Here is a 19,046-nt window from a genome sequence, read left to right on the forward strand (position 1 = left end):
CAAGGCCCGCCGCTCGTCAATCTCACGAATCTCTCTTTGTCCTTAACTGGAACCAAGAGAGCAGCTTACCCCATCTGTTCCAACTGCGAGTTCACGCAGGCTGCATGCAGCCGTTACGCACAAGAAGTAAAGACTGGTGGGAATTTTTTTGTTTTTTTTTCCTCTCACTCCTTTCCTGCATAACGAAATGTGGTGTAGGTGATGGGTGCTCTCATACCCACACAAAGTGAGCGCAACTCACCTGCTTGCTCTCACCCACCACCCATGCTCGCATGTATAAGCTACCATGCAGGCTTGGAGCCACAGAAGCACAACCACATGCGTATATCTATTTATCTCTTTATCTCACCTCTCTCTCTCTCTCTCTCTCTCTCTCTCTCTCTCTCTCTCTCTCTCTCTCTCTCTCTCTCTCTCTCTCTCTCTCTCTCTCTCTCTCTCTCTCTCTCTCTCTCTCTCTCTCTCTCCCCCCCCCCCCCCCTCCCCATTATCTCTCATTGTAAACCGTGCAGATATCGACCCTCGCCATTAAATGTTTCTTTCAGCTATGGCACATGATCCTACCTCACTTTGCTTTTTCTTTTTCTGACGTATTGGACGCAGAGGATCAAGGCTTTCCCACTCTATAGTTAAGCCGTTCTACCTTTGCGCTCCCCAATAACCCAATCTCTTAACTCACATACTGGGCTAATGAGAATCTCTACCGATTCACTTTCCTCCCCTCGTCCATTAACCCCACCTGCACCTCTTCAATCCTGCACCGCTATTAGTTACAATCCTCGCCCACCTCTTCAATCCTGCACTGCTATTGGTCATGGATAGAGCTGATTACATGGGCACTCTTGCAATCTATTACATCGAGTTGACCCAATCTTGACAACTATGTCAAATGCTCTGCAGCTCAAACCGTTTCCAGAACACAAAGAGAGGAAGACACACAATATAGAGGCATGGCACAAGCAAGACATCACAGTGGCGTAACAAGGAAGCAAGGAAGTTTTGCTTCCATACAGAGCATCGCAAGCTACCGATTCTCTCTCCCTCTTTGTCTCTGGGTTCGTCCTTATGCACAATCTGCGCATGCACAAACATCGGCCCTTGTCACGTTTCTCTTCCTCTCCACGTACCTTCTCCCTCCCTTTTTCAATTAACCCCCAAGGGAGCATCTCATGAGATTCCAAAATTATAGAGACATCTGCAAACTGGAAGATTAGCAAAGATTCGTTACTCATGCCCTCTGCAATAGAACTTTCTTCCTTCCCCTCGTTCCGTCTAAAAGAAAGGCTGCAATGGCATAGCCAAAGTGAGCAATTTTTTTATTTATTTTTGAGCTTATGCTACGTATTGGTGATGCATCATGCGAAGCTATGGCGATGACGTCCTCTACTGACAAAGGAGCATGACTTTGAGCCTCTCGGACCCTCCACCCTATCATCACCTCCCTCCTTCAAATTTGATATGAGCAACTCCTCCTTGCATAACCTTCTCAGTTGTGCTAGTTGAAGTTACGAACGTCAATCTGGAAGCATGTTTGGAAGCAGTTTCAGTCTTATGGATAAAACTAGAGTTTTTCTTCCTTCATTGGCTTTGCCGGCTATTGCCTTAGCTATTGCCATAGTATGCATTGTTCATGTGGCAGTGATCATTTCCCTTGCTATATAGTTATCTTCTTATAATAGTCGCTCAACCATGCCCTTGCAAAAGCAACACGATTTTGGTTTTTATACCAGCTTTCGCTTAAATGTAGAGCATAGTAATGTTCAAGATCGTAGGGTTCCTTTACTAGGTGAAGATTATATGCTTGATTATGTTCATGCAGAGTAGCATTTTGAATACATAAATATTTTTTTTGGTTCACCTCAAAGCTACTTGAAGACCCCGAGTGTGCAACATCACGAAACAACCCTATCCAATGTCAAAACTAAACAACATTTTCATATTTAAATTATATGCATACACTTTCAGGGCAATATCACTATCTCTCTAACCAGCTTTGACCCACATGATATTGCTCACCATTCTCACATTTTAATTGTTTTCTTATTTTCCCTATTTGTTCATTCTGAAAGAGCTATGCAAACCATAATGAACAGTGTTTTCTTTTCAAGTTCATTATAAACATACCATTAATGCTTATTCAAGTAAGTATACTAACAATTCTATACAAGATAGGGCTACATCATCTTTACACAATATAAGCAAAAACAAAAAGAAGAAGAAAAAAAAAAAAAACACACACACACACAATTTCAAACGCTAATCATAGTTGACCTCGGTAAGTAGTCAACGTAATTTTTTCTTTTCTATCGAGTTGTGCGATTCATATAATGAGTCTAGCAGAATGTCATACTTACATCTTTTACTTTGGCCAACAGCAACAACTCGCAGCTTTGATCTTGCATTTTTTTGGTTAGTGGCACTAGTTGATCTATGCTATTGAATTAGACCTGCAAAATTTTTCTTTCTCTCGGTTGTCTCACATTTGTCTCAGTTGTATACTAATCCCTTCTGTAGTCATCATTGCAAGTTCATGACTATTTATTAACCCCACACTAACACATTTTGGATCTGTTAATTATACTTTGGTGTCAGTTACAGTTGTTTCCTACTAGTACCTCTCTCCCCACGCATGAACTGGTACATATTTTCAGATGCAGTACATCATTGAGAGTCTAATTATTTACAAAAATCACACAGGTAAGTTCTCTCCGCATTTTCAATTTTTGGTTTTCAAAAATCTTCTTGTAAACAGTCATACGCTAATAGCACTCTCTCAAAATTCTATGATTTTCAAAGTTCTACACATACACCATTCCATAGAGAACAACACGGTTACGTAAATTCAACGCACATGGCTTACTTATCAGCTTGATTACCATTTATTTTTTGACAGACAATATGGCTCTTTTTACTTACCTGCATTCTCTAACATTGTGTCAACACTTGTATTAAATGAAATTGCTATTGTGATCATTTCACATTGAGCTATGCACTACTCACATGAGCTGAGGTGCTTCCGCCCATGTATAACAATTTGTCAGTACTTTGTTACTCAACCTTACTCCAATGTGGTGTGAACGAGGTAGTACATTTTTTATGTTTTTATGCTCGGTCTATTCCATTAGTCACATGCACACAGATTTGCCGATTTAGGCAGTGTATAGATACTCATCTTGGTGCAGATTTTTCGATTTAGGCAGCACATTGATAAATTGCAAATTCATGATTTTTAAACAGTATCAAATGCAGATTCGCTGATTAGGCAGCATTAGTGGATATTCGCCGATTTAGGCAGCAGGTCTTATTGGTGTAGAATCGCCAATTTAGGCAACACCACTCACAAAATCATGCTGTAGTGGCTGGCCACTACTGTAACTGGTATGATTTTGTTACCCGAGTATACAAAATGAAGGATATTTGGATTTGGATTTGGAAAAGGTATATGATGATTTTTTATTGCGATAGTATTTATGGAATTGGACTTGAGATTGATTATTCAATGATGAGTGTAACCAATGATATCCTGATTCATCTGGGTATGATATATACTGCTTATTCTAGTGGTATGGGACACTAGAATAGGTGGTATGTGGATGACGACAGGCATAAGCAATGTTGTTTTCTAAATATTTCGTATGCTATTTTTGACACAGATTTCTAATCATTGTTTTTGACAAGTATCGTTTGCAGATTTCTTATCTTTGCAACTAAGGACAATTCCTCTCCAACGGAGAGATATGTTATGGAATTAATATTTTATTATTGCAGCTAACAGGTGGAAAAGGCTTGACTAAGCTAGGCTATTGCAAAAGGATATTACATTTTATGTATATTTTATTATTCAAGTTCTCTTTTATGAGCTTCGGCCATTTATGACCGGCCAGCAAGTTTGTACTCAATTTGACCATTCAAGAAATCTATAAATGAAATACGTGCAAGAGGGAAATGGTCACTCTTGCACGGGAGGAGATTGCACCCAGGGTCTGTCTATTTCTTCTCTCCTCTCCTCTCTTCTCTCTCGTCGTGCCAGACGTAGCACTCCGCTCTAGGAGGTGCGCCTGCACGTGTTCTTTCGCTCTCTCTTCTCTCTCTCTCTATCTCTATCTCTGTTCACGTATATCATCGATTATGTGCTCGTGGATATTGCATCAGGTATGCAGATCTATCATTTTATTATCTGTAGCGTGTTATTTTACATGTTTTGCAGGGACACCGCGTCTTCCATTTGTAGCACAAACTCTGCAAGTAGATATTGCTCCAACTTCATCCTAGAGAAGATGATTTTTAAACAAACAGCCATCAACTGAGTCCTCCCAACCAATATTTGATGTGGCATTTCAAGAAGTAGAGATGGAGCAGATGTTAGACGCGTTCTTTGACATGGATCCATCATTGAAAACATAGAAGACGATAACATTCAACGCAATACTGCGGAACAACAAACCTCAGCCATCGCGTCCATATTGACGGCATGATAGCAATTATAAAGAGGGAAAGATGATGCAAACGCTTACATGCATGCCATTTTACAATGGTGCAAAAATCTCAGTTCTCTGTATCGCGTTGGCAATGCATAATTTGCAGTCTATGTACGGGTGGTCTGATGCCTTAGTCACATAGCTTTTTAGGTAAATACATTGTATCCTAAGCATGATAAAGTGAAAATTACAGTTCAATAATGTGATAAAGGGGCTGACTTGTTCATGTAACAACAGGTTACTCAACGAGAAAATCTTGCCAAAAAGGAATCACATGCTCTCTACCCGTCCAATCGCCGCTAAAAAGATTCTTACTAATTTGGGCTTGGATATCACAAAGTACATGCATGTCCTAATGTTTGTATACTTTTTTGCAATGAGTATGAAGTCTCAAATGGCTGGCAGAGGGGTACTAACGCTTATTTGTATTGATTAAGAATTTCTTTTGTAAACTAACATATTTTGTGGGTGTTATTTGTGTATGACTAGACATGGCCAATGACGATGCACCATACTCTCCTACTTTTAGTTTTCCTGTCACTTAGATCGGCATGTCACCCGAGCAGATGGGTCCGTTTTTGACACAATTCACACCAAAGCAGATTGTGATGGCACAAAACCTTTGTGCAGCAAGTTTCTCTAGACCTAGTATGCCTGAGACTAGTGTCCACTCTACATCGGCCGACCCCACACCTCAGTCGAGTGTGCCCCCTACGCCTAGGACTAGTGTGCTCCCTACACCAACGGGTGGTTCATCTTTGAGACGAAGTAGGCATTGTTATGGAGGCGATGGTTGTTGTGGTAGTGGTTCTACCAATGCGTCCACACCACCGAGAGAGTTTCCACCACTCTCTTTGTACAGAGCGGCCATGTGACAAAGGATTTGGCAGATCTGTACAGTTCAGTTTGGTCACTCTGTGATGGAGGTTTGGGATAATCTCGATGACGACAGAAATACTTACATTGTCGAGGTCATTCACAGAGAATTCAAGCCTGCAGAGGGGTACGATGCAGTCTCAAATGGCTGGATTTTGGGCATGGCAAAGGCCACAATGTCACACCGTCGATCAGAGGCGAGAGAGAGGTACAATGCCGGCAGTCCAAAGCCTGCATGGTTGGACGCAGAGAAGTGGGTGGGGATTGCACGAGAGACACAAGACAATCTTGAGAGATTTCAGCAACACAGAGATGCAGCCATAGCACGTTTGGAGTCTACTGGAACGTCACATCTGGGAGTAGAGACTACGATACACTCCAATATGAGTTTGTAAGTATTATACATATGATTTATATTTTTGAATATATATATGTTATTTGAATATTTATCTCATGATTAAACCATAATTTTGTAGGAAGTTACCGTGAAGCGCCTTTCGACACACCGATAGGAGAAGTATGGGTAGCAACATGGACTTGTGGACCTTCTGACCCAGTTGCAGGAGGAGGGAGAGGACGTCCACTAGGAGGAATTACCATGAGGGTCTTCTTGATACAGTCTTACTCATTCATCTTGATACAGTCTTGGTACAGTCTTTTTTTGTAGCTGTGGTCTTCTTGATACAGTCTCACTCGATGATTGTTTGCATGTACAATTTTGTAGAGCTTATGTTTATGGTTTTGCATTCCGTTTGCAATTATGATTGTGGTATGACAATTAGGTTATGGTTATGGTTTCACAATTATGGTATGGCACATATATTATGGTTAGGGTTTGGCAGTCAAGTTAAGGTTATGGTTTTGCTATGATGGTATGGAAATCACGTGATGGTTATGGTTATGGTTTTGCAATGATGGTATGGTTGTTATGGCTATGGTATGACAAGCAAGTTATGGTATGGGAAGTGGGTTATGTTTATGGTTTTGCAGTTTTCAAATCATGTTTTAATTATGGTTATTAAATCTATATGTTGTTATGCCTGAGGGCTGGGAGTAGACGTAATGGGTATGATTTTGAGAACTTGTCATGATTAAGATTTTGATTTTGTGGTTTTGTTGTTCTTACAATTTTGCTGATCTATATACACTCGCTCTTTAGCATCAATTTGTAGGTGGAGTGTGGTTGCTTGTGCACTCTTCCTTTGGGCAAAGAGCGCTGTTTTCTTTTGCTGCAGTACATGCAGCATCAGTTCCCAGCCCTCTTTGCCCAAAAACAAAATTGTAGGTTTAGTTGTCGATACAGAGTATGGTATACGCGTCGGTAGACACTTCAGAAGAGGCATCGAAATCTCCTATATAAATATCGGCACACACCGGAACGCCTCTTTAGACGCATATTTCATAGTTTATTCCAACGCTACATGTGCCAATGCTTATAACGACGACGCAGAACCGACGGCTCTTTTGATGCCTATTTCAGTGCATTTTAGTTTTAAAACAAACTTTGTCTTGTCGGTATTTGCGCCCATTTTTGCGCGGCGTGTTGTAATGACACTTCTTAGCAATTGAAATTCTGACCTTTGCAAAAGAAGATAAATGATGCATGACTTTGCAAAAAACCCCAACTGATTTCATCATTGCTAGCAACTCTTCCATCAATTTGCCTTAAGATCCTATGATAAAATATGCACACGTGTTCAATGGAGAGCAACCATGCCTGCTTTCAGAATACATTTTTGACTCAAGATGCTCAAAGGAATAAGCTAGTGTAGCTAGGCACTTGATCGAGAAGCTGTTTTTTTCAAACTGGGAATTGCATCTCATAAAAGTGCTCTATCTTGAATAGGAGGAGTCTTTTACTGTAAGGGAGTAGACGATGTCCTCAATGCTCTCCCGGCTCATGGCCATTTACTTCTTCTTGTTGGTGATTCTCTATAGAAAGTCTTTGAAGAAGGGTATCTTGTGGTAGGGTTCTTCCTCTTCATCTCTTTTTGCTGACATGTGGCAAGGGGTAGAGCATGTGATGGGGAGTAGAGATTGATTCTCTCTAGCAAGCTTTAAAGAGACCATATTGTTGATGGGGTTCTTCCTCTTTCTCTTTTTCCTTTGATCTATAACAAGAGGAAAGGCATGTGATGGAGTATGTAGTGGATTAGAGTAAGTTTTCAAGCTTAATTTGTGCTCACTCTTTGTACTATGGCCTTTTTTTGTTGTTGTATCGTCTACATCAACAATGGCATTGTCCTCGTTATCATCACCATTGTCGAAGGAGGATCTAGATTGAGGCAACCCCACAAAGTCATGGTCAGGTCTTACCACCTCCTTCACTTTCTCGGAAAATGTGTTGCTAGCAGGGAAGTAGGTGTGTCATGAGAGACGGTCAAAGTGGGTCCCCACAAACAGACGTGATTGAAAAAAATCATTATCCCAGTTTTCACCTCCATCTCTTTCTTCGTAAATGTTCTGCTAACAAAAAAAAACATTGTTCTCATATCTCTCCTGGTTTACGACCATTTACTTCTAATTGTCGATAATAGTTACTAAGTTTTCAAAGAAGGACATCATGTTGATAGAGCTCTTTCTCTTTTTCTTCTTCTATTGATTTTCTTCTTCTTTTTTCTATGATCTACGATAGAGGACAGAGCATGGGGTGTATTATGCAGTGGACTAGAGTGAGTTTCAGAGAATAATTTATGCTCATTCTCTGCATTGTTCTCTCTTTTGTTGTTGTGTTGTTACATCAACAACGGCATCGTTCTCATCATCCTCTTCATTGTTGAGAGAGGAGTTGGATTGAGCCAAGCCTCAATTTTCAAATCCATCATCAGGACTTATCACCTCCCCCGTTTACTTTGCAAATGTTTTGATAACAAGAATGTAAGCCTTCCATAAGAGGCGATCAAAGCGGTCTTCATGATTTGGAGTGAGGGAAAGCTTCTAAGAAAAGAAGTTTTTTGATTGTTACTTGCAAAATCTGAAATAGGATTGATTTTGCATAACAGGAGGGATAAATAGAGGACGAGAGTTATATACTTACAAAAGATAGGAAGCCACATCATCCTGTTCATTTTTCTAAATGTCCATCTTCAAGAAGCCTACATAGACCATCTTCATGTTTAGAAGAATCCCTTTTCAACCTCCACAAAACAAAAGAATCTTTTGGTGGAGACAACTATTTACATATCAACTTGGCTTCTCGATGTCTTGTCCATGCTGATCAACATCGTACATCAACCATGCATTGTTTTGTTATGGGTATCGAAGCACAATGCTAGTGCGAATCAAACTCCCTAAGGATTCCATATGGGGCACAGAAAAACAGCCTACATATGCCACTTAATATATAGTACAAAGAAGTGCCAGAACTAAGGAGCTAAAAAGTAGATTGGGAAAGATGCAGCTAGGCTAAGCAAAAATATCCGCTTGTACTATGCCAGCTGGGGTATCAAAAGAAGGAGTACTAGAAACAATGCTTCTTTGTCGCAACCAAGTCGCCATCGGAAGTAACGGTTTTGCTGATGAACATATTCTTGGCGTTCAAAGGGGAAAAACATGTGATGTAGTATGTAGTGTATTAGAGTGAGGTTTCTCTTCCTCTTCCTCTTCTTCCTCTGAGCTGTAGCAAGGAAAAAAGCATGTGATGGACTATGTAGGGGATTAGAGTGAGGTTTTGAGCACAAATTTAACAAACAATCCACACATCATAAGGATTAACATTACACACACTATCTTTTAATAAAATCCCACGGTATAATATACACAGTTTATCACAAATCAAAAACCCTAATAATCTATATATCCTTCAGCTAATTAAGCATGAGCAAATAAAAACAGATAGTGTAGTGCTAGAAGAAATTGCTTGTTTTCAGAAGCAAAATGGAAAAACATAAAGAAAAATTCACACGAACTCATTAATAACAACGTTGGAGAGGGGGAATGGGGGAACACGCCAAGCACAAACAAAAGGGCCTCTCTATAGCTTAGGGTATTCACAGCACCCCTATCCTCTCAGAAAACACCTTCAAAGAAACACTTAACACTAGCAGACTACTGCCTGCTCAATTTCCACTACTCACACACTCTACAAACCCACCACACAAGATACACCTACTACTACTGCCTGTCTCCACCCTTACACACGCGCACAACCACTCAATCTCACTCTCTCACTCAAAACACCATCGGTCCGGGTGGGCACACACTTCCACGCAGCCGGCACCGAAGAGGGACATGAAAGCAAGAGAAAGAGAAGGGGGGAAGGGAAAACAACAGCACGGGAGGAAACTGTGTCTTAATTGCACTTCAAAAAACACATACACCGGCTTGCAATGCCATCACCATGGCCATTTTCAAGTAAAAGTTACAAAGGGGCTAGCTTACTAGAGAACTCCACTTTGCAGGTTCAAACGGCACCTCAAAAGGCCAAGAAAAAAGCCCCAAATTTGATCCTTTTTTGACTTTTATAGGGGAGGCTTTTAATTTGGGAATTTGCACTTTAATTGGTCCACCTGGCATCTTGAATTGGTATCTTTGTGAAAGGGGGCACCGCTTTGCTCTATCTCTCTCTTCTTCACTCTTTGCACTTGAGAGGGGGCATTAGCGATGTTGCTATTGCCCCCTAGGCTCTTCATTTTTTATTTTTTATTTTTCACCTTTTACACTCTCTTGATTTAGCCTTATACTGCTCAATTTTTTGACTTTGGCCTCCACTCCTTATCCAGCTTCTCTTTGCCCTCTTTTGGCCATGCACTTGGTTCACCCATGCTTGTTTGTACTTGCCCGGACACTTGGTTTGGGCCCACTTGGCCTTGCCTTTATCTTTACCCGACCTCTTGCTCACTGCCCTCTATGCCTTGCCTCCGCCGGACTGCTCTCTTACCTGAGGGGGGGAGGCAATAGCGATGTCGCTATTGCCCCCTACCCTCTTCCTTTAAAACCTTGAGTCCACGTGGGAACTACCCCTGTCGGGAGAACCTACCACATCATCACCTTCACCGCATGGGCGCGCGCCACTGCACCGCCCCACCTCATCGGCCGCCGCCAAAACCCGTCCAACCTCCGCTTGCGCATCACCTACCGGCCACCGTCTCCATATCCCACGAGCTCTAGGAGCTCTTCACCTTGTGATACCCTTAATGGTGCTCGCCTCAGCCCATATAGCCCGCGGCCCGCTACTTTGCCATCGCATGTGGGGCTAACCCTGTGCCACGTGGCATCTTGTGAAGCGGTAGCCCCCAAGGGCTTAAAATTCCAAGCTTTTTCTTTTTCCCCAAAAGATCTCCCCCATCTCTTTTTTTCCCCTCAACTTTCCCTGTCCACAATATATCACCTGGTGATCCAATCACCGAATGCAAAGCAGTGCCGAGTCTCCCCTTAATCGGTTCTTAGCCGTGCAAAACCCACTGCATTCCCACTCCCTGGAGTTGGACATCTGAGGCCATGAAAAAATTAAAAAAACATCTTCAGTTATTCACTCCCCAAATGCGCCCAACTTCGTCTTGCAGTATTTGACTGACCGAATAACCGATTGACGTGCCGTCAATTCGTGCTAGCTCCACATGACTCATACTTCCACTGAGAATCTTGACAAGGCTCAAAAAACGCCAGATGGCACATTTTCCCGTGCAGTCAAATGAGCTCAGAAACGGCCCCCTGAAAGTCTTCAATTGGCCATAACTTGCTATCCAGAGCTCCAATTTGCATTCCGAGAAGACAGGCATGCTCCACAACTCCAACACTACACATGTATATACTGTCATCAGCCCGGGCCACCTGTCCCCAGCTGGCCTGTCCGTCGGGGATCTGCTACACATCCTTTCTTTAAACTGTAATATCTAGAGCATCAGGGCTCCGTTTGACGAGCCGTCTGGACCGGCTTCTAGAGCATGCTGAACTCTACAGTCTAGAGATTTGACTTGGCATTTTGGACACTTTGACGTGCCATCCCATCAAGACCATTCCGCTGCACTTTTGGCCTAAAAACCGCATCAGACATACTTTCCTGCTATCCTTTGGCTGCCAAGGGCCTTGGCACCTGCCCTAGCCTTCTGCAGTGCACTCGACTGCACCCTTGGCCTGGTATAGACCACTTGATAGCTTCGACCAACTTTAGTTGTACCATCATTGCCCAGCCCCCTCGTCGAAAATTTATGTTCGACCAAAAGCATATGTACACACTTTAAAACTGGCACACCAAACTGATGATTAATTTAAAAGCACTCACAAAAACACAACTATATGTACAGGCTATGTACAAAGCTTCGTCTTCTTTCTCTCGCACACCACATGCTTTAGGTGGGTTGCCCACCTCCCTTGCGACTATGATTTGCTGCACTTCAGGCACTAGACTCCTCTCGAAGTACAATTTGAGCCGCACACCATTCACCCTGTTCCTGAGAAGCTTGCCATTTGCTCTTACCAGTTGATACGTCCCATTCGGAAAGGCCTTCTTCAGTTTATATGGACATGTCCAGTTCTTCTTGAACTTCTTCTGGAATGTGAAATCCAGGTAGCTTTCGTACTTCATGACCAGGTCTCCTTCTTCTATCTTCTTGTCCGGCAGATTCTGATTGAATTTGGCAACCCGCTTCTCTCTTTGCTTCACGTAGTAGTCTGCCACTGCCTCTCTGTCCATCTGCAAAGCCTCCACGCTGGCTATCCGATCATGTAGAACTCCTTGTTGAGTTGCACTGACACGCCACATACCCTTTAAAGCACCTAGCTGTGCATGCATTGGCAACACCGCTTCCTTACCATAGACAAGCTCGAATGGAATGAAGTTTGTGGCCACTTTATAAGATGTCCTATACGCCCAAAGACACTTCTCTAGATTTGCTTCCCACTCAGCTTCTTGCTTGTACACATACTTTGTTAACATCTTGACAATTTGACCATTAGCACTCTCGACTAGACCATTGCATTGGGGGTGATAGGGTGAGGAAAACCTGTGCTGAATCTTTAACTTTTCCACTAATGCGCTCATGAGCTTGCTTCTAAACCCCTGAGCCCTACCAAAAACTAACACCCATGGAACACCAAAACGGAAACAAATATTATCAAACACAAACTGAGCCACAACACTAGCATTTATTTCTTTCACTGCTTTGGCCTCGACCCACCTTGTAAGGTAGTCAATGGCTACCACCACGTACTTCTTACCACTTGTAGACTTTGGGAGAGGGACTATAGCATCCAGACCCCACTTCTCAAAGGCGCTTTGTGCGATGATGGCGCCCTGTGACTCCGCTACCAGTCGTCTTTCACCTATAGTCTGACACTCGTGGCACGTCTTACACCAGTAATGCACATCCTTCACAATGGAAGGCCACCAAAGCCTACTCTAAGCACTCCAAATAGAACCCGATCTTTGCCTTGATGTCCGCTCTCTTCATGGCATTGCTCCATCACCATCCCTATCTCTTCTTTGTACAGCACCCTTCTAAGAACTCCATCACGCCCGTCGTTCATGAGATCCTCACCTACCCGTGTGAATTTGCGGGCCTTTTGCACCACTTTTCTCTTTTGTAGCTTGGACAAACCCTCTGAACATTGCCCTGTGCTAAAAAATCCTTCAATCTCCTTAAGATTCTCACTACCTGCATAAGTGACTGGGGACACATATAGACCTGCAACATGTACATGTACTTTGCTGCTAGCTAGTTGATCCGCCACTTGATTCTGCTCTCTCCTCACGTGCTTGAATTGGACTTCTTCAAAAGACTTTAATATTTTCTTGATGGAAAAGAACCAATGCTTCAAAGAATCGCGCTTTACCTGCCATTGTCCTAATAGTTGCTTGATGACTAGCAATGAATCTCCCTTCACCACCAACCTTGAAATGTGGAACTCTATGCACTGCTTTCAACCCGAATGCAGAGTGGGATACTCCGCCTCATTATTGGTGTGGACATCCTCTAAATTGTATGCCTTCAAAAATATAGTTTTGCCATGTGGGTCGTGTATCACCACACCTCCTCCTGATTTTTGCACTACCCCTCGATACGCTCCATCGAACCACATAGTAAAAGCATCCTCCACGTCGGGTTCCTCCTTGGCTTCATCTCGTACCACCCTTGGATAGGCCAGCAAATCGATGGCCTTGTTGACAAGAATGTCTGCCAGGTGAGACCGACTCGTGTGATCCACCTTGAACTCGAACCCTAAACTCCTGTAGCTCCAACACCCACTTCATAATCCTCCTTCCTGACTTCAAATGTAGCACTACTTCTGGCAATAGATTATTAGCCATCAACACAAAAAATTTACGCACAATCAAATGGACTTTGAACTTCCTGCAAGCGAACACTAGAGCCATCACCCACTGCTCCACCTCGATGTAGGTAGCCTCTCCTGGGCTAATCACCCTGCTCTCGAAGTAAATCAGCTTGTAGCTTCTCCCTACCTTTTGTAATAGAACTGCTCCAATGGCAATTGTGCCCACTGTCATAGACACATAGAAGTCATCCTCTCGATCAGGAGGACATACCGCTAGCAACTGACAAAAAATCTCTTTGACCCTATCAAAATCCTCCTGAGCTTCCTCATCCCACTCATAGCCATGCACTTGCTAAGCCCTCTTTTGAAGAGGATGGACATATTGCGACAGCATCCAAAAGAAACGTGACAAATACTTCAACTAATGAACAAATGAAGCCAAACCTTGAACATCTGATGGCGGCTCCATTAACACCAATGCCTTCACCTTCTGGGGATCAGCCTCTATACCGGTTTGCGACACCACATGACCTAACAACTGTGCTCGAGGCTGTGCTAGCTTGCACTTCTTGGGGTTCAGCTGACCTCCTTCTTCATCAAGCCTTTGAAAGCATAGTTGGAGCTTCGATAGGTGCTCCAACCTTGAACTATAGCAGCCGATATCATCCATGAAGACCCTAATAAAACGGCCCAAGTATGGACCAAATACCCTGTTCATCCAACCTTGGAACGTGGCATATGCATTCACTAATCCAAATGGCATCCAGCGGTAAGCGAAGCAACCCCATGGCAATATGAATGTGGTCTTCAGCTGGTCTTCAAGTGCAATCCCAATCTGAAAGTACCTCGAAAAGCCATCCATAATCAAATACCTCTCATGCCCAGCCATCTGTTTTAGGATTTCATCTTGAAACGGCAAGGGGTAGTGATTCCTCTTGGTCGCAGCATTCAATGGCTTGTAGTCGACCCATAATCTCCATTTCCCATTCTTCTTAGGGGTTATGACCACTGGCGAGACCCACTCTGACTCCTTCATAGGATATATGATGCCTGCATCCAATAGCTTATTGATCTCCTGCCAAAGGGATTCCTTTTGAATTTCTCCTAGTCTTCTCAGCTTCTGTGCTTTAGGCTTATGTCCCTCCTGAAGAACAATTTTGTGCTCCACCCCCTTTGCACCTCGCAAATGCTTGTACTCCGTCGCAAATAGATTTGGATAGGACTCACACAGTTGAACATAGCCCTCCTTTTCCCCTTTGGTAAGGTCTTCACTTATCATGCTTGAAACCTCCTCTATGCTTAAACCATGAGCTTGAGACTGCATACCTTCTTCTTTAGGTGGAGAGTCGTCTATGGTGACTCCAAACAAGTCTGCATCTATCTTTAACATGTCATCCTCGCTCTCCTCTTCCTCTGTGATAGTATAGCCTTCATCATAGCCCGTCTCGGTCTCGTACTCATAGCTCGTCGTGTCGCTGTCATCTTTAACTGCCATAGGACGAGAACTGCTCTCCTTGGTCTTCAAATCAAGCACAATTTTTCTGCCTCTCTCTTTGTCAGGCAAAGTGAACACTTTGCTCTCCCAATCCTGCTTTGAACCTATTGCCAAAAGCCACGGCCTACCCAAAATGATAGGGTAAGAATTATCCCCTGCTTTCATCACAAAGAAGTCAATTAGGCACTCTATGCCCATCACCTTGACCTTCACATCCTGCGCCACAACCAGACACCTGGCTTTAGTATGGTTGGCCATACTCATGCGCACATTTGACCTGACTACTGCCTTGACTCTCATCTCTTTCATGGCTGCTTCCGTCATGACACAAACCTGTGCTCCACCGTCTATGTAGGCTTGTACTTGCATCCTCTTCTCTATAATCGCATCCACCAATGGAAGAACATCAATGGGGCTACCTACCCTCAAAGCCATCTTTTGCACTGCTTGGACATTTCCCATATCTCTTGGCAGTCTGGTGCTAACACTTGTGGACCACTGCCTTCTTAACTTTGGATTTAAAGCCAACAACTGACCAAATGTGATATTTGCCTTTTGATTTTGAACATCACTTACCAGGTTGTACTCAGGATAGCCACGTCCTAGCTGGAAATCCACTTGTTTGATCTTGCGACGCCTCCTTCTCTTGCTAGGCTCAGGCTACTCTCTACCTTCGTACACCTTCTCTTTACCCTTGCGAGCTCTAGTTTCCCGCTCTACCTCTGTATCCCTGTCAACTCTTGCCCTCTTATTGGCCAAAACTTCGACATCCTGCTTGTCCACCCCTATGATGTTTACTCTTGGAACTTCACCTCCGTTTTGCGGAACTGGCTGCACTGGATTCTCCACCGCTTGCTCTCTTGGACCATTGTACTGCCCTTGACCTCGACCTCTACCAAAAAGTGGGTACATACCTCCTCTTTCTCTCTGCGGTTGAGGACAATCAGGTGCATAGTGCCCTTCTTCTCTACAATTGTAACACCTACCAGGCAGTGGCCGTGCCCTGCCCTTTGCTCCTCTTGGCTATCCTCTATCCATGACACTGAGCCGCAACTCTTGCATTTGCTCGCATAAATCTTGCACTGTGAACACCCAATTTTGTGGCACAACAGCTACACCTCGACTTCCCTGATTTTCTTCATGTGCAGTCTCTCTCGGACTCTACGGTTGAACATGGGCCATCGTCTCGTAGCCTGACACACCCTGCTCTATGTTGGGGTATAAAGCCCAATGTGGTTGCCCAGGTAAGTGGGCGGGCCGCCAGGTATGTACACATATTCTTTTGTAAAAACCTAATAAGAACTCACTATGCTCTACACATTACAGTAGACCGAGTTCACCATATCGTCGTGCTCTTCTTCTCGCACTCTCTCTTGCGTCGCACTTTCGCTCGTACTCCTTCAACTGGTATCAGAGCTCAGATCGAGGCTCAGGGCAGCATTTGCAGGTAGCCAGAGTCACCTGCTCAGATTGGAGTGAGATTCGACAGGCGAAGACACGGCCCCAAATCTTGTGGGAGAGCTCAAAGGGCTTGGTGCTCTCAGAATTTTGTTCTCAGGTCATCTCGGCCACCGTTCGGCTTCGACAAAGTTCTGCGCAGGCCATTTTTGACTACGTGGTCTCAACGGGTGCAAATCCGACTCTGCAAATTTGGGGTTTCGGCCTACGACTGCAGGTGCTGAGGAGATCGGCACTCCTAGAGTGTTGATTTGTGGTTGTCTACACATGGAAGGACGGCTCACAGTTCTTGGAGACGTGTCAAATACGACACAGGCGCATCTACACACAGACTGTAGGTGACATTCACTAGTTCATCAGGTAGCTTGTCTTTGCTGCTTGATATTCCAGATTTCATCCTGACATTCCAGGTACTTCCACATGGGATGTATTGTCAGAGATGATGTATGTCTGTTGAGGGTTTGCTGGCTGTGAGTCACGCAGCAAACAACCACCGCAGCGGTTACAGCATATAGTGGGAAATTTGTGGATGTATGACTTTGTGGAAAGTCTATGTACTCTCAGATTTACTGCAGCCTTTGTTGAGGGTCAAGTGAGGTTTTATTGAGTTGGGGGATTCTCGAATGTTGAGATCCTTTCGGTGATACAGGTCTTGGAGCGATCCCTTGAGCACCCTTAGATAGGCAGCTAGGATGTATTGACTATGAGTTAGACACTTGGGATTGCATCTTTGCTTTACTTCCGTTGAGGCATTGTCGTATTCTATGCTTATAGGACAGTGACACGACAGTGAGAGACAGTACAGGTGTAGGATAGGTTTACCCACAGCTTACAGTGTTAGAGAGACAGTGGTTTTTTGAGCTATTTTTTGGTCTGTTTTTTAGTACACCAGAGCCATTTTACAAAGGAGACTCTACCGAAATTTATGCAGAATCTGAAGCTTTCTTGGTTCATTTGACAGGTTGATATTGGTTCAGAGGTCATTTTACAGGGAAAACTCTGCCGAATTTTTCCCAAGAAAGTAAACTACTGTGAAGCGTAGCTATGGCTGGTGGATCACAGGACACTACTCTTTACAATATCAAGAAGCTGGATGGAACCAATTTCCCATTGTGGAAGAAGCAGATTTGGCACGTGTTGGTACAAAAGAAGCAGATAAAACCTATAAAGCTCAAGGGGATAAAACTAGAAGATATGGACGAAGATGAATGGAGAGAAATGGATGAATTGGCACTTTCTACCATTATGCTAACTTTGGCGGAAAGCGTTTACTTCAATGTAGCAGACGAGATGTCGGCTTATCAAGCATGGTTAAAGCTAAGTGATCTTTATGAGAAGTAGAGTGCAGCTTCACAGGTATACTGGCTTAAGAAGCTTCTTGACTTGAAGATGAAATAAGGGACACCTATGTCCAATCATCTGAATGAATTCAACACAATCTACAGTCAATTGTCAGCTCAAGGTGTCAAGTTTGATGAACCTGTTAGAGCTATGTTCCTGTTGATCACATTGCCGGAAAGTTGGGACACTTTTCGCACAGCTTTGAGTAATTCTGCACCTCCAGATGGTTTGAACATAGCAGGTGTAGAAGGAAGTCTGCTTATTGAAGAAACCAATAGAAAGACAATGGACAAAGTCAAAGGAATAGCCTTAGTTGTCAAGGGAAGGACCAAAGAAAATTACAAAGGTGGAAAGAGGAATCAGTCTCGTAGCAAGTCCCGCAGTGCTAAAGGCAAGAGTGACATAGAAAGCTACCATTGTGGCAAGAAGGGTCACATGAAAAGAGACTGCAGAGAATGGAAAGAAAAAAAAGGCAAAGAGAAAGCTGAAGACCGTGGTGAGAAGAACAAGTCCTCGGTGAAGATTCAAGAAATAAATGTGACAAACACTGTTGCAGAGGATGACAGTCTAGTGTTAGGAGACATCTACTTCTTGAAGAATACAATGGACTCAGCTCTTCTTACAGCATCTGATGGAAATGCACTGAGTGACTGGATTATAGACTCAGGGGCATCACTTCATGTGTCTCCAAACAAGGAGTGGTTTACCTCTTATGTGACCACTAAAGATCATGTTCGGCTAGGCAATGGGCAGACATGTGAGATCTTAGAGGTTGGAGATGTTCAATTGAAGTTTCAGAATGGCTCTTCTTTCACGCTGAAGAATGTGAGACATGTTCCCGCAATTACAAAGAGCTTGATCAACACATGTTTACTTGATGATGCTGGCTACGTCACCACTTTTGGATAGAACATGTGGAAGATATCCAAGGGTTCTATGACAGTAGCACATGGAGTAAAGTCTGGAGGACTTTACATGATTTATGTATCAAATGTCTCTAAAAATTTAATCAACGTAATCGAGCAGCCGAACGTTTCTTTGTGGCATAGCCGGTTAGGACATATGTCCAAGAAGGGAATGGAAATCTTGTCTCATTCTGGTTATTTGCCTAGATTTTCATTTAATGATTTTGAATTCTGTGAACATTGTCTGTATGGTAAGCAAACACAGCAGCCACATAAGCATAG

This window comes from Adiantum capillus-veneris, chromosome 5, assembly GCF_014529385.1.
Source record: "Adiantum capillus-veneris isolate H3 chromosome 5, ASM1452938v2, whole genome shotgun sequence".
NCBI classification, from domain to species: domain Eukaryota; kingdom Viridiplantae; phylum Streptophyta; class Polypodiopsida; order Polypodiales; family Pteridaceae; genus Adiantum; species Adiantum capillus-veneris.